General features: G+C 37.2%; 1 protein-coding gene across 1 annotated transcript in view; it reads left to right on the top strand.

Moving 5' to 3' along the window:
- The window catches only part of WNT7B (Wnt family member 7B), a 1,045,953-nt gene that overhangs the window by 102,052 nt on the left and 917,589 nt on the right, over positions 1-26,312 (top strand). The gene's annotated exons all lie outside the window — the stretch shown is intronic.

Here is a 26,312-nt window from a genome sequence, read left to right as displayed (position 1 = left end):
GGTCCATGATAATCCGCTCCATGACCTTGCAGATCAGGCTAGTTATGGGTCTATAATTTCCTGGATCAGTGGACGCTTTGCCTTTGTGCAAAGGGATGACAGTAGCTGTCCTCCACTTGGTGGGGACAAAGCTGGTACTCGGGCTTTGGCTGAATAGGGTGCCTAATGGTGCTGCAAGTTCCTGTCTGAGTTCATGTAGGATGCAGTCTGGGATGTTATCGGGTCCCATGGATGCTGTATTTTTTGCCTTGAGAGGGCAGTGATGACTTTCTTTCTAGAGATAAGGGGAGGGGCAGATACTGGGGATGCCCTCTTTTACTGAGGGGGGGACAGAGGAGTGAAGTTTTCACTGAACTTGTCCGCCAGCAGGTTGGCTATATCTACAAGGTTTGTGTATGTCGTGTCCTTGACCACCAGTTCTGAGCAGATCTGGGTGCTTCCCTTGAGACTGTGGACATATGTGAAGAAAGCCTTATGATTTAGTAGACGTTGGCAGTTTGGACTTGAAGTTTGCTTTGAAGGATCTCACTAGTGCTCTTATTTGCTTGTTCAGACTAAGGATAGATTGCTTCCAATTAGACACCTGCTCCTTCTTGGTCCTGGACAACATTTTTTTCCTTTTATTATAGAGTTTATTTATTGCAGATGTCCACCAGACAGGTTTACTCATCTTTGAGGAGGAGGATTTTGTTCTGTCTGGTATTCCTGATTCCACGCAGCTATATAAACAGTCATATAGTACTTTGGTGTAAGTTTGGACATATGTGCTAGTTTCTGTGGAGGGGGAGGGGGCTGCGAAGCTGTTTATACCTTCCCCTCAGGAGGTTGTAATCTGCTTTGGAGAATTTTTGTTTGACCCTAGCTGAGGGGGGGGGGATCAGGGGAGATGGTGACTTTGAAAGTGACTGCTTTGTGGTCAGATCTTACCAGGGATGATGACACTGTAGGGATGCTGCAGTGGTTACTCATGCTGGTTAATACCAAGTCCAAGATATTTTTACCTCTTGTGGGAGTGTAAACCAACTGGTCCAAGGCATTTGCATTGACAAAATCAAGGAATCTCTGGGCATTTGTGTTTTGGCATGAGTATTTCTTCCAATCTATGGTTGGATAGTCAAAGTCGTCCAGGATCAGGGTAAAGGCTTGAATCTTGATAGATTCAAAGAGGTCCAGATAGGTGGAATGGGCATCTTGAGTCTGAGTTGGAGGCCTGTAGCTAGCTATGTTTTGAACAGGGGCCTTGTCAGTTGTTAACTGCACCTGGAGTATTTCCTGAGCATCATACTGTTTGACCAGCCTAGAAGTGTTTATGTCTTTCACATATATTGCAACACAACCTCATTTTGTTTTGCTGCCCACAGCTTGGAGACTGAATGAATGATAGGATGAGTAACCTGGTATGGCTGGGGTGCTGTCCACAGCTTTGAATCTGGTTTCCATGACTGCACAAATGTCAGCTTCTTCCAGGGTTAAGAATGTTTGCAATGAATGCAGTTCCATGTTTAGACTCCTAGCATTTAGCAACAAGACCTTTAATTTACGTTTTGATTAAATTTTCATGTTGGTAGTTTTGACCTCATGGCATTGCCTAAAAAAGGAACTATGGGGGAACAAGAGCCTTTGCCAGGAGACTGAAGCCCAAGGGAGGTGGAGGCCATCTGTGGCAAAGCATTGTGGCTTGTCAGTCATGTCATCCCAGGCTTTTAGGTACTGGATCCCCTTTGAATGACACCAGAAACTAAGCCAGTTGTTAAAGTTAATCATTTTCTGTTTGTATTGAGGCATCATTCTGGGTGAATGCTGCTTAAGGCTAGGGACATGCATGCCTGGGACACATACTCAACGGGCTTGATCATATTAAAACCTGAGGGAAATAAAGTGCCAAACTTAAGAATAAAAACTTCCTTATATAATAACTTTTTCTTATACACATTTTCTGAATGAAAATTCACTAACATTCTCTCTAAAATAGTAGCTTTTAGGCCATCAGAATTAAAATTATGATGTTCAACAAAGTGTTGTGCAATAGGACTATGAATGTCATTCAGCCATTAAATGTCAATTCAATGAAATTGGATTTCTTTTTATTCTTCAGATGTATATAGTTGTGACGCAGAGGCCATTATTTATGCCCTACACTGTCCATGTGGTTTAATTTGCATTAGGGAGAGTAAAAGAAAGTTTAAAATTAGACTACAGGAACATGCCAGAAATATCAAAAGGGAAAGGATTGATATCTTACTGCACAAAACTTTGTTGAGCATCATATTTCTAATCCTGATGGCCTAAAAGCTACCATTTTAGATGGTGTGTATCCACTAATGTGAGATCGATGTTCTAATAACAGATCGCACTAGAGTGAGGATTGGGAAATGTACCCTTTTCCTCACTGTAGTGCGATCTCGGAGTTGGCATATAGAATTTCCAGGTGGTGTACCCCCCTACAAAACAGTAAAAACCTGTGATGTAAATTAAATGTTCTAGGAGATGTTAAACAGAATAGCCTGGGTGTCTGACTACATCTCCTGCTATTTTCTTTAATGTCGAATGCGGGATGTCGGCGAAAGGGCCTACAAAATTATAGGCAGGTAGAAATTATGGATGAAACATTATGTTTCCTCTTTTTGACTACAATTTTTTTGACTATAAACATTTTAATAGCAACCTATCACATACAACCACCATGCAATTGTGGATCATACATGTCACATACAACCTTCATGAGCTCCCTGTTCAGTCAATAATTGCCAAACATATTGTGGTCATGATGTTGTTCTAACTGGAATTACTGGCACATGAATGCTGCAGGTGAAGCAGCAGATAGTAGCACCTTCTCAATAGCCACAGCCTTTACTTCCATGACACTAGACTGAAAATAATAGCATTGTGGTTTTACTTCACTTCGGAGTAACAGAAATCTCAGGTGTGTTCTACCAGAGTTATGTTGCTATTTAGTCATTCAGTCAAGTACAACTTTTGAAGACCTCAAGGACTGTAATATACTAGACCTGCCTGTCTACAACCGCTTCATTATGTTCTTGGAAAACCTTAATCATTACTTCAGTAACGTTGTCCGTCCATCTTAGCATTTCCAGCTCATCCTTCTTCTTTTCCAGCCGATCCTTTCCATTGCCATTGTCTTCTCTAGTTAGGGTTATCGTAATCCGTTGTGGCTAAAACCAGAGTAAGGCCACACCTCTCACATCACCCATAACCCTGCCCATTTCTGACCATTCTCCCACTCAGTCACACCTCCTCTCCCATCCAAACTCTGCCCATTTTGTGATGTCAGTATGACATCAGTGGACAGGAGCACCCTCTTTTTCCATTCCTGATGCCTGCTTTCAGCCAATTTACTATGCTTTTCTGTAAAACAAGCATAGTAAATCAGCCAATTTAACAAACTCTAATAGTCTATTTCTTTTTTTGAAACAGAATACCAGAGTTTGTACAGTGTTTTCCGGACTACTGGAGAATCAATTTGATTTCTGGATTTTCCGGAAAAAAAAACAGATAGGTGGCAACCCTATATCTAGTGAATACTATCCTTGTATTATATGGCCAAAGTATTTGAGCTTTAATATTGCTATCAGACCTTTAGTGAGTAATCTGAATTTACTTCCTTAATTATTAACTGATTTGATCTTCTTACAATCCAAGGAATTATCAAAAGTTATCTGCAACTCCACAGTTTAAAAACATTGATTTTCTGGCACACAGTCTTGCTTTACAGACCAACTATCACAGCCATATGTTATAATGATGAAAACTGTAGCATTACTATGTGGTCCTTTGTTGACAATGATATGTATTTGTTCTTTACAGTCTTACAGATTTGCTCTAACGTTTGTTCCAAAAAGTAGCATATTTTAATTTCAGAGCTGCAAATACCATCTGCAAAGATCTTTGAACCCAGTAAATGATATTTGTCACCACTTTTTCTCCACATAAGTGCAAAGAATTAGGGCTATATAGCATAATTTTCTTTGTCTTTATGTTGAGCAACAGGGCAACATTTTTCTATTTTCAATTAAATTAACAGCCTTTCAGCTCTTCCTCACTTTCAGCTGAGTGGTGTCATCTGCATATCTGAAGTTCATTATATTTTTCCTAGCAATTTTGATTTCAGCATCTAATTTCTCTAACTCAACAATTTGCATGATATTTTCAGCATATAACTTAAAATATGTAGAGTGACAATATACAGCCTTGCCACACTCTTTCTCAGCATACAATTAGTCAATTATTCCATATTTGGTTCTAACTGTTGCTTCTTGTCTTACATACAGACTCCTCAGAGGCCTAATGAGGTGACCTAGTCTCCCCATTTCTCTAATAACTTGCCAAAGTGTACTGTGATCCATCCTGTGAAAGGATTTAGAGTAGTAAGTTAAACAGAAGTATTTTCTAGAACTTGTTTTTTCTATTATCCGTCAACTCACAGTAACAGGTTCCCCAGTTCTAGTCTCAGCTGTGGATGCTGTGCATCGCATAACAGACCTGAGCTGTTAATGTACTTAAGTAATTGTTTGCATAAAAGTTTTTCAATTATTTTGGTAAAAATAAGTCTACAATCCTTTACCCAATAGGAGAAGTGACTTTAAGTAGATTGATTTCTTTAGATGCTTGCTCAATATTCTGTTTCATCCAAGTTCCCAAAACTCTCATCTTGTCAACAACCTGAAAAAAAGAGGAATCCATGTGCCGAGTCAAGTGTTGGGCAATATTCATTACTATAGCCTTTTATTTTTGCTTCATTTACTTTATATCTCACTGCACTATTCACATATTTTAGTTTAAATCTGCAGAAATTGCTATTTTGTCATTAATGTTTATGGATTTTATATACAGTTATGTTTGATTATCTTATGTTCCTGGTTAGTGGCTCTAAATATAAATCAAAGAATAATGCTGAAAATGACTCCCCTGCCTAATTTCACTTGTAAGGCCAAATGCTTTAGGCAGGTCACTGTCACTTCACCCTAGCTTGAACTCCTATGTACATAGTAAATGTAAATTGTGTCCATGTTTGTGGCAACCCTTATGCTTCAAAGCATCTCTTCAGAAATTCCCAGCTCACTCTGCCAAACACTTTTTCATCATCCAAACTTATTATTGTCTAATGTAACATTTTGAATCATAAGGATCATGTTAATATTATCAAATATCTGCCTACTTTCTATAAAACAACGCTGATCCAGGTCTATTATTCTCTGCACAATCTTTGCCATTTCTTTTGAAAAAAAATCCTCATAAACGCTTTGTTCTAATGATTCTAAAACAAAGTGGGTCAATATGATCCTGGACCAAAAGGAATCTTTCCTCTCCTTTAGTACAACTACCACTGCTGCTTTTTTCCATGTAAAGGGCACCCCCCCCCCCAAGAAAAAATATTGTTAAAAAGCACTAACCAACTTTATTATCCTGGACTTTCTTTAGCCATACTTCTATGGAATTCCATCACTACCAGGGGTTTGCCTTGATTCTGATTTTTTATTGCTTCTGTAATTTCACATTCCTTTATTTTCAGTGGTAATATCCTCTGTCTACGTCTGTTGACTGATGAAGCTGCAATTGTCTCAAATATGTTACCATTTGTGGTGTGTTGCTCTCAGCCTTTTCATCTTCTGTATATAGTGTGCTGCAATAATTCACCATAATAGTCATCATTTTCCTTGGTCCGCTTCTGCCCTGTCATTCTCAAATTTATTGATTTTGGGTATGAGAGTTTCAAGCCTATTGTTGCCTCAAACATTGATCTATGAGTTTGGATGTCCTAGGTTGTTATTGAGTATAGCTGTTATAAAACCATTGCTCTATGTTCATTCATATTGTAAGTACTCATGTATAGGTATTCTAACTTCTTTCAATTGATCTTCATCCTATTGTGTTCCACTTATTTTTTACTTCTATAAATCCTTTACTTTCTAAGCTCTGTAGATACCTGCTATAACTATTATTTTATATCTCATTTGTTTTTATAGTGACCATAATTTTAATCTTCAGTTTACAATTATTCCAATTTTTTGCAAGTTATTTGGTGCCTAACTTTAAATCAAATAACATTTCAGTTAAACTTTGATCTACCCAATCATGAAATGGCTTCCCTTTTAAAAGTGCAGTAAAATGCCAGTGTTTATCACAACAGACTATTACTTGTTTATTAAACTGAATTTTATAAGTGCATGGTCTGACACTACCACCATTTTCATGGTTCAGACCATGTTACAATTTTCTTTTGATTTATAACATTTGTATAATAATGTAATATTAACCCAAGAACCATAGTTAAGTGAAAATGTGTATATTGTACTTAATTATGTCATTTTTATTACATCAATAAGCTAAAATACATGCATGTCTTTCTCTACATATCTGCCATCAGCCAGTAGTCTATGATATCTTGGCCTACCATTGATATCTTCCTTATATCTATACTGTTTTAGTCTCCAAGTACCATATATTCTTGATAAAGGGCTATAACTTCTACCATAACATTCTTTCTATCTTGTCTTAATGCTCGTATGTGTGTGTGTGTGTGTGTGTGTGTGTGTGTGTGTGTGTGTGTGTGTGTGTGTGTGTATATATATATATATATATATATATATATATATATATATATATATATATATATATGGGATCCGGACACATGCTCGACTAGCATATGTCCGAATCACAAAACATCGAATACACATACACAAAAGCGCTTAACATCGACAAGCGCTTCCGTGTATGTGTGCCTGTTTCGTAGCTCGCACTACAGTGCGAGTAAGGGAAAATTCCCTTTTCTCCACTGTAGTGCGATCTCAGAGTGAGAATAATAAAATAGCGGGGTGTGGGGGGGTGCAGAGGGCACCCCCCTGCAGAAACGTAGATTTTTTTTTTGAACTACACTTACACGGAAGCGCTTTTCGATGTTAAGCGCTTTCATGTATGTGTGTTCGATGTTTTGTGATTCGGACATATGCTAGTCGAGCATGTGTCCTAGACAAATATATATATATATATATATATATATATATATATATATATATATATATATATATATATGTATAAAGTACAGCCAGTATAATTCTTACACCCTACCAGTAACCCATTTTGTATTAATTCTTTATTCCTATACTCAAGTTTAATTAATATTAATACCCCTTTCTTTCACTGTTCTTCTGTTCCAAAAAAGAAATCCTCCTTCACACTCTTCTTTGCAAAATGTTTATATTCTTTATGATTGAGCAGCACACTTTCATGCAATATTATCTTTGCATTAATATTGTAAAGATAACCAGTATCTTGTCCTGTGTTTTTTTTCTGTCTACCAATCCATTAACATTCCAAATTAATAATTCAGATTATGCCATAGTGAAGCTTAGATTTTATTATTAAAATATTTGTCTTTCTGTTACAGTCTAGTCCTCCATACCCTGGTTCTATCATGTTTTGTTTCATTTTATATTCCAAACGAATCTGACATCTTATTAAAACACACAATTCTCTGTCAAAGAAATAAACAGCATGTTAAACATATACATATATATTTTAAAGGCAATAGAGATGATAATATGCACATACAGCGGTGTAAAGCTTCTTTCAGAACTCACTACTCAGACTCAAACTCTGACTGAGCTGTTATTTCACTACCTGCAGCACTTTATTTCTGAAGCTGTCCATCTCTCCTTTTGTTACTAGATAGCCAAGCTGTCTACATTCTTTCATTGTGTGCATTGATTTCTGCATGTTGTTCATTCCTGTAGCCACTGTGCATTTTTAGTATATCCCCTTTAACTTTTGTTAATTTTTTCTAAATCTGTAACTGCTTTAAAAAGGTGAAGCTTAATTATCCAGACACAATGACTCTACCCTCCTGCAATCTAGGCCAGCTTCTCAAGGAAATCAAGTTTTCATCATACAGCACTAGAAATGGGTTAGAGTGCAGATTGAGAATCTTCAATTCTGCAGTTTAATGAATGGGACTTTAATCATACAGCATATGAAATTAAATGAAGTAGTCATTTCCTCAGTTGTACTTACCAATTTCAGTTTTTTTAAATATTGTCCAGTGTGCATCTTTCATATTTTAATTATGTCTTACATCCTTGCCATTGCATATCTTTCCCTGCACTTATACATCTTTTCCAGACTCAATGTTTTAATTAATTATTTTTGTGACTCTTGTTTGCAGGGCTACTTTCAGTCAGCATACTTGCTTCAGTAAATTTTTATACATTTCTAGGCCTAATGCGTGCATTACCAGAAGTAACTGCATACAATATTGCCTCCTGGTTTCCATCACATAAAGTATAATTTTCCTTTTTTAAATAAAATAAATAAGTGCAGTAAGGACTGCAAAGACCACTCTAGCCAGAATAACGTTTAGCGCTTTCATGCATTTAATGCACACATTTTGAGAAATGAGATTGTTGAACTTAATAGACTAATACTTAATCATGGTGATTTTGGTTCTTACAAAGCTTTATAACATTAGCCTAAAATTGCAGAGACATGTGGCTACTTTGACTCAAAAGAAATGCGGGAAGTTAGCCCATAACTCTGCAGCGTATGGTAACAATTCAGCTTATGTTTTAAAAGTTACTAGTAATTCTGAAGTGCAGTCAGTATGGAATCATCATGGTAGTCAAAATGAGCATGGTATTGTATCTGATACATTCACTTTTAATAATAGTGATGGTGTGGTGAAGCCATAACTAATCCTGTTAATTTGACTGATGCTGTGAGGAGTAGTTCTACTTCTCTTCAGTTGAGACCATCATTGGAGAACAATGTTGGCGGCAAGTGCAAAGGGAGGGGGAACTCGGGACCAAAGAGAAATGGGACAATTCGCAAGAGGTAGTCCCTTTAACTAATTCCCTCCAGTAGAGCTCTTTTGAGTGTGTACCTTTAACTCCTAGTGGGCCTGGCTTCAGCATTTAAAATTGAAGTTGTCACCTTACATTTTTAACAAATATCCATTGACAGAGGTCATATATCAATACAATTTATCAATGCAATTGTGTTTGCTATCATGTATGCTTCAAGATAAAATTTTCCAATACCTTGTATGTAACATGGTTTTGGAATTATTAATGCAAATATGAAGAGGCAATATTTGACGCCTAGATGAGCAGTAGGGTGTAACTGCAGAAACGCCTGGAGACGTCACTCGGCTGTAATGATTTAAGTAAGGTTTTCAACCTTAGTGTTTTACAGCGTACTAATCAACAAGTTAATGTTTTGGAGAAAGGGTTTTCTTTTGTACCTTCGGTCAGAGACCCCATCTCTAATACAGTTATTGATTTAAAATTATATGTCAGAAAGTTGAACCTCAAATATGCATTTGATGGTATTCAACAAATTTCTGATTCAACATGTAGGAAACCAAGTTGTATCAACTCAAGATTAATTTACACTTTAGATATGTTTTCGAGGTTTGTGTGAAAAATATATCAGACAATTATGTGACACAAGAAAGAATAAGAGAATTTATAATTTTACTGTTAGTGAAATTACAGCTCTAAGATCCCTTAAGAATTGTAAAAACCTTTTTAAATAATTTGTAAATGCTTCATTGTCATAAATAACCTGCATTCATGTTTTCTTGTTTTTGGAAATGAATAAAAATATTTAAAAAAAAAAAAAGAATTGTAAAAACGATCATTTTATGAAAGCTGATAAGGGGAATGGAATGGTTGTTATTAGTGTTTCTGATTACAACACCTCCATTAAAAGATTGTTAAATGACAAAAACAACTATCAGTTAATCAGTAAAGAATATGTTGATAGAAGCTTTGTTAAAATTGACAATTGTTTGATGGAGTTATTAAATTAGAGTCATATTAATTTGTCTACCTTTGAGTCCCTCTTTGTGGAAGAGACATTATTAGGTACTCTTTTTGGTATACCTAAAATCCACAACAGTTTGCATAATCCACCTTTTAGGCCTATAGTTTTGGCAAAGAAAGGCAAGACTATCACTTTGTCACATTATTTGACAATTTGTTGAATCCTCTTACTTTAGAGACAAAATTCTTTCTTAGAGATTTGCGGCAATTTTTATACTTAATTAAGAAAGGTTTATAGGAAAGAATGGAAACCATGTTGGAAACTATTGATATTGTTTCATTATACACATCTATTGATCAGGATTTAGGTATCCAGTTTGTTAAAAAATATTTGTTACACAATGCCAATTTAGGGTAGATTAAGATTAATACTATTTGTCTATTATTGGATTTAGTGTTAAAAAATATTTTTTTCATCTTTAATAAAAAATATACCAACAGAAATGTAGTGTAGCAATGGGTACTAAAATGGCACCAGCTTTTGCTATTTTAGTATTAACCTGGTGGAAACAGTCAGTTTTGACAAAATTAGAAGGTTTCAAATATGTCTCCTTTTATAGGAGATATATTGAGAATTTGTTCTTTATTTGGAATGGTTCCAGGGATGATTCGTCATGCTTTCTGACTGATATTAACTCTAATAGTGAAGGGTTAAAGTTTGTGTGAAGTAGTGCTGACACTAAAGATAACTTTTTGGATGTCAACATTTCTATGAATATTGTCAACAAAGTATTTTCGAGCATTATTTTTCACAAGGAGACATTTAAAAACAATTGTTTACACTGTCAGAGTATGCATCCTACTTTCTTGAAAGTGAACTTAGTTCGTAGACAAATTATTTGCTTAAGTAGTTTGATTTCTGATAATGAAAATTTTATTAAGGAAACAGATAAACTGATAGAAATGTTTGTCCAAAGGGGGTACCCTCATTCAAAATTAATGAGTATTAAGGATGAGGTTGTGAAACTAGGTCAGATAGATTTGGTCCAATATTAATAAGTGGATTTGTCCCTAAGAGAGAAGAGTATAATTTTACTTCTACAGTTATGGGCAATGCATTTCCTGTTCCTATTTGTATTGATTCACAAAACATCAAAAATATTTTGACTAACAACTGGAAGGTAATATTAGGGAACAATGATTTAGTGAGGGTACTTGGAAATCACCCATTATTTATTTATAAAAAAGTAACCAACATCAAGTCTTATTTTAGAGTTTGGAGACTTCTCACATTATGTTGGGGTTAGGTGCCCAATGGGGACATACTCCTGTTACAGTTGTAAGCAGTGTAGATTTATGAATTCTTCACAAAGTGTGTACTTTAAACATTTAAGGAAAACTATATACAGCAAAAGAAGATTTAGTTGTAAAAGTACTGGAGTAGTTGATTTAGCTTCCCGTGTTGACTGTGAACATTTCTATGTAGGAAAAACTACTAGAGCTTTGTATAAGAGAATTTGCAAACATTGACTGGCTATTAAGAGGAAGGATTTTACTAATACTTTGGCCAAGCATGCCAATGAGTGCATCAGTTTAGAAAGTTTATTTTCTTTGTTTTGGATTTTATAGATCCAGGGTCATATGTTATCAATTTTAACAATGCTTTGGAGATCAAAGAAGTTAAATGGCATGTGTTTTTCAATGCAGATCAGGCCCCAGGATTAAATGAGACCGTTAATATCAAATGTCTCTTGAAAAATAGGTTGCTTTATTAAGAAAGCAATTTTTTTGTTTTTATATTTTTATAATAGCATGCATACATGGTTTTATAGAAGGTGATATTTCATTTATTTTTGGTATTTAACTTTATGACTTCATTTAAATGTTTGATTGGCATCCATTCATCTATTGGTTAGGTAGTTGATGGATTTTTAGTGTATAATTGGTGTGGTATTGCTATATCCAAAAAGGCACTGCAGACAGGAACTCAGTAATCCACACAAAGGTAATCCACACAATTTTATTAAAACAGGTTAAAATATAAGCACTTTCATCCCAATCATATAAATTTATCAGGAACTTCATCAGATACCATGGTACTGCTGTATGTAATCTGTTCTGAAGATGTCCGTGTGTATTAAACGAATGAAAGTGCTAATCTTTATTCTGGCTACAGTGGTCTTTGCAGTCCTTCCATCATTTATTTATTTTATTTAGTTGTCTTATAGTGTCTTGGTTGGTGGTGTTTGTTTTTTAATAATTTTCCTTTTTCATTTATCATTTATTTACTTTATTGTTCTCATTCTTTCAAAGCAACATAACAGTTTGTGGTTTGAGAATTGACTTACATCAGAATATGCACGATATCTCCCTCCTTCGCTTAGATATAAGCTTTCATTTTTAAGTAAAAATTGAGATATAGTGCTTATATTATTACACTTTTATTAACCAAATAGTTATTTTCTATCTGGTACATACTGATTTCAATTGTTTTACAATATCTTTCAGAATGCAGCTTACATTTTGTTTATATCACATCCTTTTTCATGCAAACATTATTAGCATTTTTTAAGTACTGCCCCCACTCAATGTTCCCAGTGTTCTGCTTTTTAAGCAGTGTCCCACCTTTTAAAACCTGCTTCATCTCCTTTGTTTTATCCATCATGTTCTTCTGGAAATCAGGAAACACCTTTGCAAGAAATATCTCCCTTGACGTATTCATAATTTGTTGTTCTACAACTTTTGGCTGGTTGCTTGTTGCCTTACCACCTTCTCCTGCCACCAAATCTTTCCTTTTTGACAGCTCTTTTTGTGTCCATATAGAGGGTTTGTGGGAGGTTTTAATGCAAGTGGATAGAATACTTTGGATGTCAGTAGCACAACAGGTAGAACACTCACCTTTGGTGCAGAAGGTTGTGGTTTCTTCTCCTGTACCTCCTCCTGTAGATCAATTGCTTACACAATGCATCATAAGCGAGTGCTATACTCTGAGAGTGTCATCCTTCAATGAGACATTAAGTTGAGGTTCCATCTGCTTGAATTGGTGGTTAACTCAGGTGGATGTAAAAGATCCCACAGCACATCTTGAAAAGAGTGTATGAATACTACCTCGGATCTCCCCCAAAAAGAGGATACTAGCCTAGTGGAACTCACCTGGTCAGCAAACAATAAATAAATAAAACATAAATAAATAAGTGCAGAATGCAATAACCCAAAATTAAGTTTAATTTCTCTGAAGAGTCTTATGAAAAGAAGAGAAGCATTTCTGTTGTGTCTCTTATCTTTAACATTGTGTCTCTTATCTTTAACATTGTTTTCTTCCTTCACAAAATAAAAATAAGTTCCTCCTTTTAGCTGCTGTGTCTGAAGTTTAATCGGTATGCCTCTGCTGTTTTCAGTAACAAATTAAAATCAAAAATCTAAACTCCTGTTCTCTTTTTCACAGCTACCCAGCAACTAGGTATTTATAAGATGTTGTGAACTTCAAACTGCATTACTCTCATATGCATCTGTGCTATGTACAGACATGGTATGTACCCTCCCTGTAGCATTCTTGAGCATTGGCTATAACTTTTGGTGGGCAAGACGTGAGTTGTTTACCACACCCCACAATGGTGATCTGGTTAGGGTGCATTCAGTTTATTGCATACCATAATATTACAGCTGACCTTTGTTGAGCATCAGTTATGCTGTACTTTCTTTGATCATATCTGGTTTGTCATAACTTTGGCTCTTAGTACTATAGAGATGAAAAGATGAAGGATCTCATCTTACTTTTGCAGTCAAAAAACTACTAGGTTGCATATGTGAGGTATACCTTAGTTTACCTTTTGTGAATGACTTGCATCTTCCTTCATGTTGCCTATGAGACTTTTTCTTCAAGTGTAATAACACTAATTCAAATGTACAGTACCCTGATAATTATTTAACATTTGCAACTATTTTTTACCTCACATAATGTTTAACAGTGTTTTAATAACCTGCTTTATTTATTGCAAAAGGCATAAATGTCTATTCCAGAGGTAATTTAAAATCATGATACGCTGATGTGGTCTCAGGAATTTGTTAAACCTACTTTTTTGCCTCTAGCTGTTTCTTTAAATATAGTTACATTGTTTGTAGTTACTTAATGTAACTATTTATGCTATTTTCTTCTTTGTGCACTGTTACTTTTATTTACAGATATTTGAAATATCATTTGTTTTGTTGTCTTAATTGTCATTCTTTACCACCATCTTGTCTAACTTTCTAAAATACCTAACATTAGATGTCAAGTTGCAGTTTGCTATTTTGAAGACTGTTCCATAACTGACACCCTATCTGCTAATGACTTTTGTCTAACAGTTGTTATAAATATTATTGAAGACTGGGTGGTTTTGACGAGTCACAGGTAAGGAGGGAAAGTCAATCTTGAGTGGAGATCTTCAGTGAATAGCTTGAGGTTTTCTGATTCAAAGATGATTTCAAGTTTCTTTCAGTAAAACCTGTCCAAGTTTGATAGCTCCTGCCTTGTCAAGATGACTGTAGTTTTCTGTATCAGTTCTAGACAGGCATCTCTACTTTGTCATTCTGGTATGTTTCCCAGGGTGAAGTTGCATAATGCTTTATCTGTGTGTAACAAGTCCACAAACATCTTCAGCTTGCAGTAAGACGTGGACATGTTGTTCCATGACTGAACCTTGGCATGATACTAACTATGGTGACCATCTGAGATTCTAATGGGGTTTCTATAGTTCACTATACTAGAAATGCTCATATTGGTGCAGGAGCAATAACCTGTTTTAGAGCTAAATTAAAGGCCAACTCCACTGAGAATACCCCAAGTCCAGGAAAGGCAGCTTCTTTTAAAATGCAGCATTTATAAATACATATATATCTCTGATTTGATTCTCGGCTGGAGTGCCTTCTGTGTGGAGTCTGCATGTCCTCCCTCCGGTCACATGACTTTCCTCTGGGTGCTCCAGTTTGCTCCCATATTCCAAAGACATGCAGCAGGTGGACTGGACACTCTAAAATGGCCCTAGAAGTGAGTGTGTGTGGGAGTGAGTGGTGCAGCAGAACTACAGTGACAGGGCTAACCACATAGTGGTGTAAACCTTGGCTTGAGATGCTTTTCACTGTTGAAGTAACATCACAACTCTATGTGCAAAAATAGGAAAAAGGGGTTGACAATGGATGGATGTATATATATATATATATATGTGTATATATATATGTATATATATATATATGTATATATATATATATATATATATATATATATATATATATATATATATATATATAAATGGTCTGGACACACCGGAAAAGGCTGTAACTTATTTAATTCCAAAGTCAAGATAATATACAAGCCCTTTCACCCTGCTATAATGCTAGGCTTTTTCAAGGGTTTGCTTTTCCGGTGTGTTCAGACCATTTTTTTGTTTGAAGTTACTAGTATTATATGGTCTGTGTGTTTTCACTTTTTATATATATATATATATATATATATATATATATATATATATATATATATATAAATATATTGGTCCACTTTGTAATTTCAAAATACTGAAATCTCGAATTTCAGTATTTCGAACTTACAAAGCCGAATACTCACATTTCCGAAAACTGGCAGAGGCATGAAATTCAAAATACCAAAGTATGGATATTTCAAATTTCTGCTTCCGGTGGTACAGAATGTGGATGTTTGGGTATAATTTTAGTAAGTTTGTGTGTGTAAGTATGTTGGTTAGGGGTTTAGTGTGTGTAAGTGTGTGTTTGAGGGACTGTAAGATGTGTGTGCGTGTGTGTGTGTGTTTGTGTGTGTGTGTGTGTGTATGTGTATGTGTGTGTGAGGTTCGTTTGTGTTACTGTTTGTGCGATCTCAGAGTTAGAATATATAAGTAGGGGGGGTGGGGTGCAGTAGTTTACATTAGTTTGATTGTGGGGGGGTTGTGTATGTTTATGTGTGTACTGTATATGTAGCATGAGTACGGGATTTTGAATTTCGTGGTTGTTTGTTTTCGAGTTTGTAATTTGTGGTTAGGTTTTCAGCTTTGTGGTTTCGGAATACTGAAATTCTTTATTTCGAAAATACAAAGTGGACCCAAATATATATATATATATATATATATATATATATATATATATATATATATATAGGGTCCTCTAAATTCTAAAGTTTGACTGCTTGAAATACTGTCAGAGTAGTATGAAAAATTTGGTTTTAAAATTTTGCAAATATTAACTTTTGTAAGATTATAAATATGGGTTAGGAGTTGGTATATCGGTTAAAGTGCTTACCTCAGAGACACAAGGTACAGGACTTGATTCTCACCTTTGAGAAAGGAAATTGCTAGGCATAAAATAGCCCTCAAAGGCAGCTATCCTTGTACATACCTATTAAACTATCAATGAATTTGGGGTTGACATATTGATTAAGGTGTTTATCATATAGAAACAAGATGCAGGGTTTGATCCTTAGCTTTGAGGGAAATATGCTCGACTTAAAATGACCCAGAATGGCAGATAGCATGGTACCAACCTTAGCAGACAAATGACTGGGAATTTGCTGCTTCTTCAGTGTAGTGTAATCTCATTCTTGATAAATGTAAATTGTGAGTGTGCGGGGGGGGGGGGGAGCTTGCCTCCTGTGAAAAAAGGTTTTTCTTTTTACCTGTTTTTTTTTTCCCTATATATGGGTCTGTTACAAAAGGATGTACTGCCAGCACAGCTAGCTGGAATTTTGTAAATAATTATATGTCATTTGTGAGTATCGAAATGAGTTATATAAGATGCTTGTGTTACAATTGTATTAGAACTGTATGTCATGTGTATATCAAAGTGGTTTGTACAGACATGTGTTGTATATATTTTAACAGTGGAAACTGGAATACAGGAGATTAAATTCAGTCCAGCAAATTTTAGGAAAATAGCTGAAATTAAATTACTTTATAGACTACGTAATAAAATATGGTATCTTTCAGTTTTCAATGCAGCTAGAGACGCACAATCTGTGCTGAGAAGCTTTCTTATTGTCTTTAGGGTGAATTAATTACTAGTCTTGAAAGCATGAAGGAATGCAATTGTTTTATGACTTCCGGCATCTGCCAAAGATCTGAGATGCTAAATACTGCCAGCTTCCAGCAGTGGGGATTCACCTGGGAATTAGAGTCAAATGACAAGAAGTGATGTTATTCTGCAAGCTATCCCATCTGTAATATTTGAGATATTAATTTGAGAAGTCTCTTAGTGAGACAGAGCATTCTGCATTCTGTCTTGAACTGACAACAACTAGAATATCCACTCACCACATCTGCCTTGCTCTATTAGAAAGTTCTTAGGTTATAACAATCATCTTAGATTCAGTCAGGAATATAGTGAAGCTTAGTTTAGATATTTTATTTATTTATTTGAGATTGTCCTGCAATATTGTTTTAAATATTTCATGTGGTTTTGAACTCTGATGTCACTGTAAATTTATATGTAATATTGTCTTGTTCTTTTATTTTTTATTATTAAATACATTTAAACCTTTCATTGTGGCTGATCTGTGTAGAGATATTTAAGTTTTGAGAGTGCTTGCATATTTATTTGGTGACACGGTGTGAGCCACTCCCAATAGCCTTGCTCTTGGTCACACTACCATTTGTATTAGTAGCAATATTACACAGTGAGATTGGACACCCTTAGGTAAGGGCCTTAAAGTAGCTAATAAGGGGTTCTGGTGGCAGTGAAAACTACCTTATAGTCTGGGCAGAAGGAGGCTTAGCTAGTAAACCTGTGCCAGCCTTTCCCAAGTGTGTGTGTGTGTGTGTGTGTGTGTGTGTGTGTGTGTGTGTGTGTGCATACGTGTGTGTGTGTGTGTGTGTGTGTGTGTGTGTGTGTGTGTGTGTGTGTGCATACGTGTGTGTGTGTGTGTGTGTGTGTGTGTGTGTGTGTGTGTGTGTGTGTGTGTGTATGCTTGTGTGTGTGTGTGTGTGTGTGTGTGTGTGTGTGTGTGTGTGTGTGTGTGTGTGTGTGTGTGTGTGTGTGTGAAACAAATCTCCAAGAGTGTGTGTGTCAGCTACTTGGGCAAGGACACAAAGCACTTGTTAGATACAGAGAGTGTTGGAGGACTTGTCTTGGGACCCTGGCTAAGGACTCAACTCTATAGCTGCGCCAGTGGGGGAGTCTTATTGGGGATCTGGAGAAAGAGTGAGAATCCAGCCCTGGACTGACTGTGGTCTCTGTGTGCAATTAATGGAAATTGCAATTGATGCAGACAGCAGCATCTGAAAATAGTGTGTGTGTACCTGTCATCCTCCCAATGTATGTCCCCCACTGGTGCCAGTGATGAGGATTGAGGTTTTTTGATTACTGGTCCAGTGGTGGGTCATCACAGCATCTGCTTCAGTTTACTGAATTAACATATGACCGAAACTGAAAACAAGTTGACAACACTGAAATGGCATAACAGCGAACATTGACAAACCCGAACCTCAAGACACAGAAAAAACAGATGAGGATGTTACAAGTAATTTTTTTTTTTGGAACCTCATAGCTTTTGAATGGAGATTGAGGTACAGTGAGGATCAGGAAATTAACTCTTTCTCCACTGTAGTGCAATCTCGGAGTTAGTATATATAATTGCAGGGGGTGTGGGGGGTACAGGGGGGATTGACCTCCTGCAAAAACATAGAAAAAGATTGTTGTGAAGCTAAAAAGAACACTAAGTTCATCATTTCACTGGAATGATTATCATATATAAATTGATAATTTCACTGGAATGATTATCATATATAAATTGATCCATGTTTGCCACAGAAGTTGCTGTAAATCAGAGTGTAGTTTAAAGGGACAGATGTCTATTTCTCCTGGCATGGACTGAATGTATTTGTTTCTATCTTGTAAGTTTCACTCTTTTGAACGTTCATTGTTCTGCATTTTCAGTGTTGTTTCTCATTCTTTTCAGTTTCAGTCATATGTTAATTCTGTAAGGTGACACAGACCCATATATATCTGTCTATATATATATATATATATATATATATATATATATATATATATACTGTATATTTGTGTGTGTGTGTATGTATAGTGGAATGATGTAAACATTTTACGTGCATTTTATTAAATATTATTTACATTTTATTACATATTACATGTATTTACATGCAGTTTATTATACTACATATATTTTGTTACTTATTGCATACATTTTACATACATTTTACCCACAACAAAGATGCACAGAGATAGAACACTCAAACATTATGCGGTTTTACCAATAAATATTTTGACACAGAAGCTTCTTTTTATTGTTGAGTAAAACTATAATGCTGTGACCCTGTGTGGCTAACTTTTATTCTGTACTTGCACTATCTACTTGCTCTGTAAATAAGGGATGTAAATAAAATCAATGTGTACTGACCAGTGGCATAGTTAAGTCAGTATAACATGAATTAGTAATAATGTGTTATTGACAAGTTAATGTATGTAGGTTTCTGAGGTGTATTTCTATGGGTCCCAGTCAAATTACACTAAATGGACTGATTCACATTTATGGAAAAGTTACAAGCAGATACCTCAACAGGTCAAGTCCAGATATCAATGTAACTAACAAACCTCATTAAGTGAGAAATAAATTTGACCAACAAACCAAATACAGGACAGATGCTCCGAATCAAGAACCAGTCAAACAGTCAATTATAGTATCCAAACAAATTTTATTATATCAAATACTAACTTCCGCGGTGGTGCAGCGATAGCATTGTGGCCTCACAGCAAGAGGTTCTCCCATTCGATTTGCGGCTGGAGTGCCTCCTGTGTGGAGTCTGCATGTCCTCCATGTGGTTGGGTGGGCGTTCGAAAAACATGCGTAAATGGGCATGCCTTTGTTGAAAGTTGAACGTCGAGCTGGCACCTCGGCATTCGTGAAAATCAACTGCCAATCATTAGCGGGCTGGAGTTCCACTGTGGCAATCCCTAACCGGGAAAAGCCGAAAGACAACAACAACAACTTTAAAACATCCACTATCAAAAACGAACGCTTTCGTCTCTGACTATTCAGAAAATTTATCAAAGTGGAAAGCAACCAGAGAAGCATCATTAAATAACCCACCCCTAATTAAATTCAGCCAATGATATAATGCAGCTCAGTAAAACAGTTGAAATGCTGGATACACATATCATCACAGCACAAGTGCAATACCTAAAAAAAATATATATATAAATATATGTATATATATATATATATATAAATCTTCCATAAATATTAAATGATTAAATGTTAAAATATTAAAAATTAACAAATAAATTCAACATTCATGCAAACAATTCATCTAATAAAACCACTAACGTGCCCACCAACCTAGATGAAACCCATTACCTTTCAAAGGCTTTTAATTTCAGAAAACATGAAATCGAAAAATGGTCATTTAAGCCAGGCCATTGCATAGCATTAGTTCTCAACTGCCATAAGGCTTCCAGCTTTTCCAGTTGCAAAGGTCATGGGCCACCTCTCGGATCCATGTACAGAAAATTAATAATTGTAAACTTAAAAAAATGACCTTCAAACTCCTTACAATGTTTAGCCAGCACATTATTGTCATTCCTACTTCTACTGTCCCTCAGATGTTCATAAATACGGCATCTCAATTTCCTCTCCGTCTTCCCAATATAAAAACAAGGGCATGCCGTACATAAAGCACCATACACTACTTTATCTGTCTGGCATGAACCCTTTCTGGCCAACCAAACTGTTATCCCTTAAAAGTTAAATGATGGACTCTCTAAAATATGTCAACAGTAATTGCAAACCCCACATTTGCTCATGGTCCCACCTGGTTGTACCCTGCCATGTGTTTCCAACATGCTCTTAAGACAACTGCCCTTCCTATATACAATAACAAGTCTCTCAGTAAAACATTGCCTTAAATCATTACAGGAGGACACAATTACCCAATTTTTGTATAAAATATTTGCAATTTGTTTGCTGTCCGCATTGTATGTAGTAATAAAAGCTGATTGAAAATTATTACTTACATTTCTCTGCGGCTCACATATCCCATTAAAGTTCAAACTAATATTCAGCAGCTGGGGGTTAATTTCACCTCCACTGTTCAAGTTATTGGTCTCCTGACCATTCTTCTAGGACAGGATAGCCATAAGGTGACCCCTTTCTCTCTTGTTTATGACCTCCAACATCACCTCATTGACCAAGTCAAAAGGGTAACCCCTCTTCAGGAACATACCCTTCAATAGATCACATTCATCCAAAAACACATCAAATAGGGATACCATCCAGGCCGCCCTCACAAATTGCCCCTTTACCACAGCTTTTTTCTGTTTAAAGGGGTGGGAACTGGCAAAATGCAAGAAACTATTAGATTAAGTTTCCTTGCGGAAAATTTCAGATGTAAACGTATGTAAAACATCATCCTTCATCAATTTGACATCCAAGTATGAAATCTCGTTCATATTAACATTGTGTCTAAACTTTAAGAAGGGGGTTGAATCATTAATGTAAGCCAAGAAGTCCATTACCATTTCTTGGGGTCCGTCCCAATAAATACAAATGTCATCCAACCAAAAATCAGATATACATTTTACAATGGGCATAAGGTGAATCACATAAAAACTTCTTCTCCCATTGTAACATAACAATATTCGCAAACAGGCCCCCACAAGGTGAACCCATGGCCACCTCTTCAACCTGGAGATAGTTCCCTGTTGAAAAAAATTCAATTGTTCTTCAAAACTAAATCAAACAATTGTTCATACATGTTAACCATTGGTTGGGGAAAACCCCTGTCAATCAGAAATTCACATATTCATTCAAGGTCAGTGTCATGGGGATCATCGTGTACAGATCTTTAACGTCAATTGCAATGAACAACCCAGTATCAGAAAAATTCAAGTTGATGTTCATTGTGTTATACTGCTGCAGTCATCACACTTGGGATTATCCTGCCGTCAGGCGGTCCCGCAGTCGGCCGAATCCCAAAGTCTTGGTCCGGCGTCGGTTGTCGTCACTTCTTCCCTGATGTCAGTGCGACAGGGGTTTAAAAGAGGCAGCCAACGCCATTTTCTTCAGTCTTTCTTGCCACGCGGTGCCCGAAGCAGAAGCAGTTCGCAAGTGCCGGTCAGCTAGCTCCTGAGATTTTCGAATCAAATTTCAGTCCGAAGTCTTCTCTAAAGCTAAGTACCCCATTGGGGAAACTTTTCTTGCCTCAGACCGATTTCAGACAAAGTTAATAATTGCATTTCTTGTGGGAAGCAAATACCTCATAAGGATTTTCATTCTTACTGTATTCCTTGCCTAGGCCCAGACCATGACATCTCTGGTTGTCGGTTTTGTGCTAGGTTCAACAAACGTACAATCAAGCATTGGGCAGATTTCGCCCAACATTATTTTGGCAGAAAATTTAACTATAGCATGTCGTCGGAGCAACCGACATCAGCAATGACTAAAAAAACGCAAGGATAAGGACAAGCAGCCAAGGCCAAGACCAGATACCGAGGCCTTAGCAAGGCCTGCCTTCGGTTCTCCGGTTTTCAGCGAGGAGCCTACGCAGCCCCTGACTACCACTGATTTAGAAATTCTGACGGCCTCCCAGACCGAATCAGCTGGGCCTCAGGAGCCGGTTCCATCTCACCCCTCGGACGCCAACCCTGACGGTGATCCGGAGATTTTGGACAGGCCTTCAGTTCCTGAAGGTGTCTTCAAACCAACAGCTATTTCTATTAAGTCTTATGCTAAACTTAAAGCCCCCTCAAAAGTTAGGAAACTGGGTCCACAGACCCCCCACAGGCCCCTATACCTAAAAAACAGATGCTCAAGATGGCTGAGGATTTAATTACCCTTATCAGGGGTTTCCAACCCCCTCCTGACAAAAGGCCTAGACTGGAGGAAGATTACCCTTCCTCTGACCAAGCATCCATTTCCTCAGCTAACTCTGAGGACCAGGATTATTCCTTCCCTCTTTATGAAGACTCAGATACTGAAGAGTCCATTCCCTCTGTCTCCCCCCCTGAAGACTACTCTTTTGGGGAAACTTTACACACCATGAGGGAACACTTCCACTGGGAAGGCCAAGATTACTCTGACTCTAAGAAAAGACTCCGTGAGTTTCTTCTTCTTCCACAGCATAGACCCCTTGCAATTTCTCCAGTTTTAGACATTTTGGATGATGTCTACACCGAATCTAGTCAAAACCCAGACTCCTTACCTCCTGCACCAGCTAAACCAGACAGATACTACCGAGTTCCTGATTCTCATAAGTTTCTATATAAAAGCCCTGTTGCAGACCCCAAAACCATTTCCCAGGGTCCCAAAGGGGTTAAGGCCTCTACTGCTAAGAATCCACTGCCTTCTGAAAGAGATTCCAGGGCATTAGAAAGATGGGGGAAGAAAGTGTATACGTCTGCCACTTTGGCCATGAGGGCCTTAAACTGCCAATTCCACATGCTAAAATACCAGCAGTACTTGATTACACAGTTACAGCAGAAAATGATCCCTCAGACAGATCAACCTTATTTCAAAGAGATGCAGGATTTGCTGCATGCAGCAGAATAGGTGGGAAAGCATACCTTACAGTGTGGTTTTGATTCATTGGAAGCCTCATGTAGAGCAGCTGTCACAGGATCTGTAATTCGTAGACATGCTTGGCTAAAAGAGCAAGCCTTACCAGAACATGTCAAAGCAAAGTTATTGGATGCTCCATTGCAAAAAGATGTGTTATTTGGTGTCAAAGCAGAGGAAGTTTTAAAGAAAATGGAAGAAAAGGCAAAATCTATGCAGACAGTCAAAGACTTTTTTACAGGTACAACCTCCTCGTTTCAGCAGAAACTGGCCATCACAAAACTGGTCCTTTCCTGCATCAGACAGACCCCAAAGGGGTAGGTACAGACGCCCAAGGGGCAGAGGCCAGCCACAAGGTTCTTTCAGGCCTAGACAATGGCATACAACAACTCAAAGAGGTGGAAACGAAAGATCTCAACCCTTCAGGAAACAAACACAATGACTTCCCTCTTCGCCTGCCAAGCAAAATTGGCCTGGCAGCACCTTTGGGAGGAAGACTGGCTCTATTTCCACAAAATTGGTGCATCATAACAAAGGACAAATGGGTTCTGGATATTATTACCCGAGGCTACAGATTTCATTTTCACACTTTACCATGGATGAGAGGCATGCCAAATCTGCCTCCAAACTAATAGGCAGAGGCACAAATGCAAATTTCAGCTCTCATGGATATGAAAGCAATTCAAAAGGTACCTACAAAGGAGAAAGGTCAAGGTTTTTACTCAAGACTATTTCTAGTACCAAGAAAGGACAAAGCCTGGAGACCCATTTTAGACCTCTCAATTCTAAACACATACCTGGAGGTACCCAAATTCAAAATGCTCACACTACAGCAGCTTCTTCCCATGCTGGGCAAGGAGTCTTGGCTGGTAACATCAGACCTCAAAGAGGCATACCTGCATGTCCCTATCAGACAAGATTGCAGAAGATACCTCAGATTTATGGCAGGTACAACACATTATCAATTCTCTGCATTGCCCTTTGGCTTATCTACTGCACCCAGAGTATTTACAAAATGCCTGGCATCAGTAATTGCATACTGCAGACAACGAGGAATACAAATTTATCCATATCTGGATGACTGCCTGATCCAAGCGGACAGCAAGGACATTCTATTACAGCAGCTGGCATTTGTAACAAAGCTGCTAAGTTGCCTTGGGTACACAGTAAACAAAAAGAAGTCAAAGCTAATACCCTCACAAGAGATAATATTCCTGGGTGCCAGCTTAAATACAACAGCCCAGATGGCTTACCTCACGCCAGACAAACAAAAACAACTGACTCAATACTTCAAAAAGATGGCAACTTTTACCCAGCTCACTGCAAGGAAAATCCTGCAGGCATTGGGGTTCATGGCATCCTGCATTCAACTAGTTCCATATGCAAAGCTGCATATGAGGAAATTACAATGGTACCCGAAAAGTGTATGGACTCAACACAGGCACAGCCTTGAAAAAAATATACCTCTCATTCCTTGCCTTCAAAAAGAGTTCCTATGGTGGGCTCAAGCATGTCAAATAAACAAGGATCTTCCTTTTGTCTTACCTCCAGCAAACCAAACTATGACAACAGATTCTTCAGACTACGCCTGGGGAGCACACATGGCAGGACAGTGCATACAGGGCAAATGGTCTGCAAAACAAATGCATCTACACATCAACCAAAAGGAGATGCTAGCTTTGCAAAATGCACTCACAGCCTTCAAGGACCTCTTGCATCCAGGACAACTACTAATAAGGACAGACAACACCACAGTTATGTGGTACATAAACAAACAGGGAGGAACACACTCCTACCCTTTATGCAGACAGGCAATGACCTTGTGGAACACAGCATTGACTTACCAAGTACAACTGCAAGCACAATTCCTGCCAGGAAAAGAGAACATATTGGCAGACGAATTAAGCAGAAATATAGCAGATCCGCACAAGTGGAGACTACACCCACAAGTATTTTCAATGATAACTCAAAGGTGGGGTCGCCCAGACATAGATCTATTTGCCTCCCCCAACAATTGCCAACTACAGAAATTTTGCACAAGGACTTATCTTTCCCTAGCCTGGAAAGTGGACGCCCTATCATTCAGTTGGACAGCATTGACAGTCTATGCCTTCCCACCACTACCTCTATTGATCATTCCAACTTTAAGAAGAGGTAGTATTGAACAAAGGTTGGCTAGAGCCGAGTTACACTGGATCTTAAAACTAGCGGCACATAATTCTCCAGGGCTGAATGGCTTCATCTCTATTAAACCGATGTTGATTGAACGTAAATAAAGTTGGTTTTTGCTATTTAGAATTCTATAGCCCATACTTCCCTAGTAGTTAGGATATTAAAAGTGGGTATTATCCCCCTTTTTTCCTCTTAATTTGTGGTTAGCCAACTGGGCATTTCCTTTATCTATAGCTCTATAGGAGTGTGATGTATAAGCATTTAATGCTAGGGACATCTTGTCACCTTGGAAGTTGTTGTTTAACATTACAGTATATGCATTACTAAACATCATTAATTTTATACCAGGGCACGTTACTCCTATATTATAGATGTTTACGATGGAATAGATAAGTATAGTACTTAGTTATTCAGATCATATATACAGGTTTTATATTTTAATTTTTATTTTATTGCTTAGTATATTTTATAGTAAGGGCATGTCTTAACATGATAGAATGGCGTTTTGAGATTAGCCCTTGGTCTGATATATATACATATGTAGCAAGGGTATGTTTTAGTTGGATAGAATGGTGTTTTGAGTAACCCTTTATCCTATATATCTATATTTGTCTTGGTATATAACCCTGCATGTTCACTTGGGGTGACACTTCTCCACCATGGGAGGTAGGATTAGAACTGCCCCTTTGAGTTCAGCTACACTGATGTACAGGAATAGTTTTGATGTCCAAAGGAAGCATTATGGAGATGTCGTTTGAATAAATATCTTGCCATTGTTGTCCCATAAGGGTATATAGTTACACATACATTTTTATACC

Source organism: Protopterus annectens, chromosome 11.part0, assembly GCF_019279795.1.
Source record: "Protopterus annectens isolate FY-2018-M chromosome 11.part0, PAN1.0, whole genome shotgun sequence".
In the NCBI taxonomy this organism is placed as follows: Eukaryota; Metazoa; Chordata; order Ceratodontiformes; family Protopteridae; genus Protopterus; species Protopterus annectens.
This window is presented reverse-complemented; position numbering and strand designations above follow the sequence as displayed.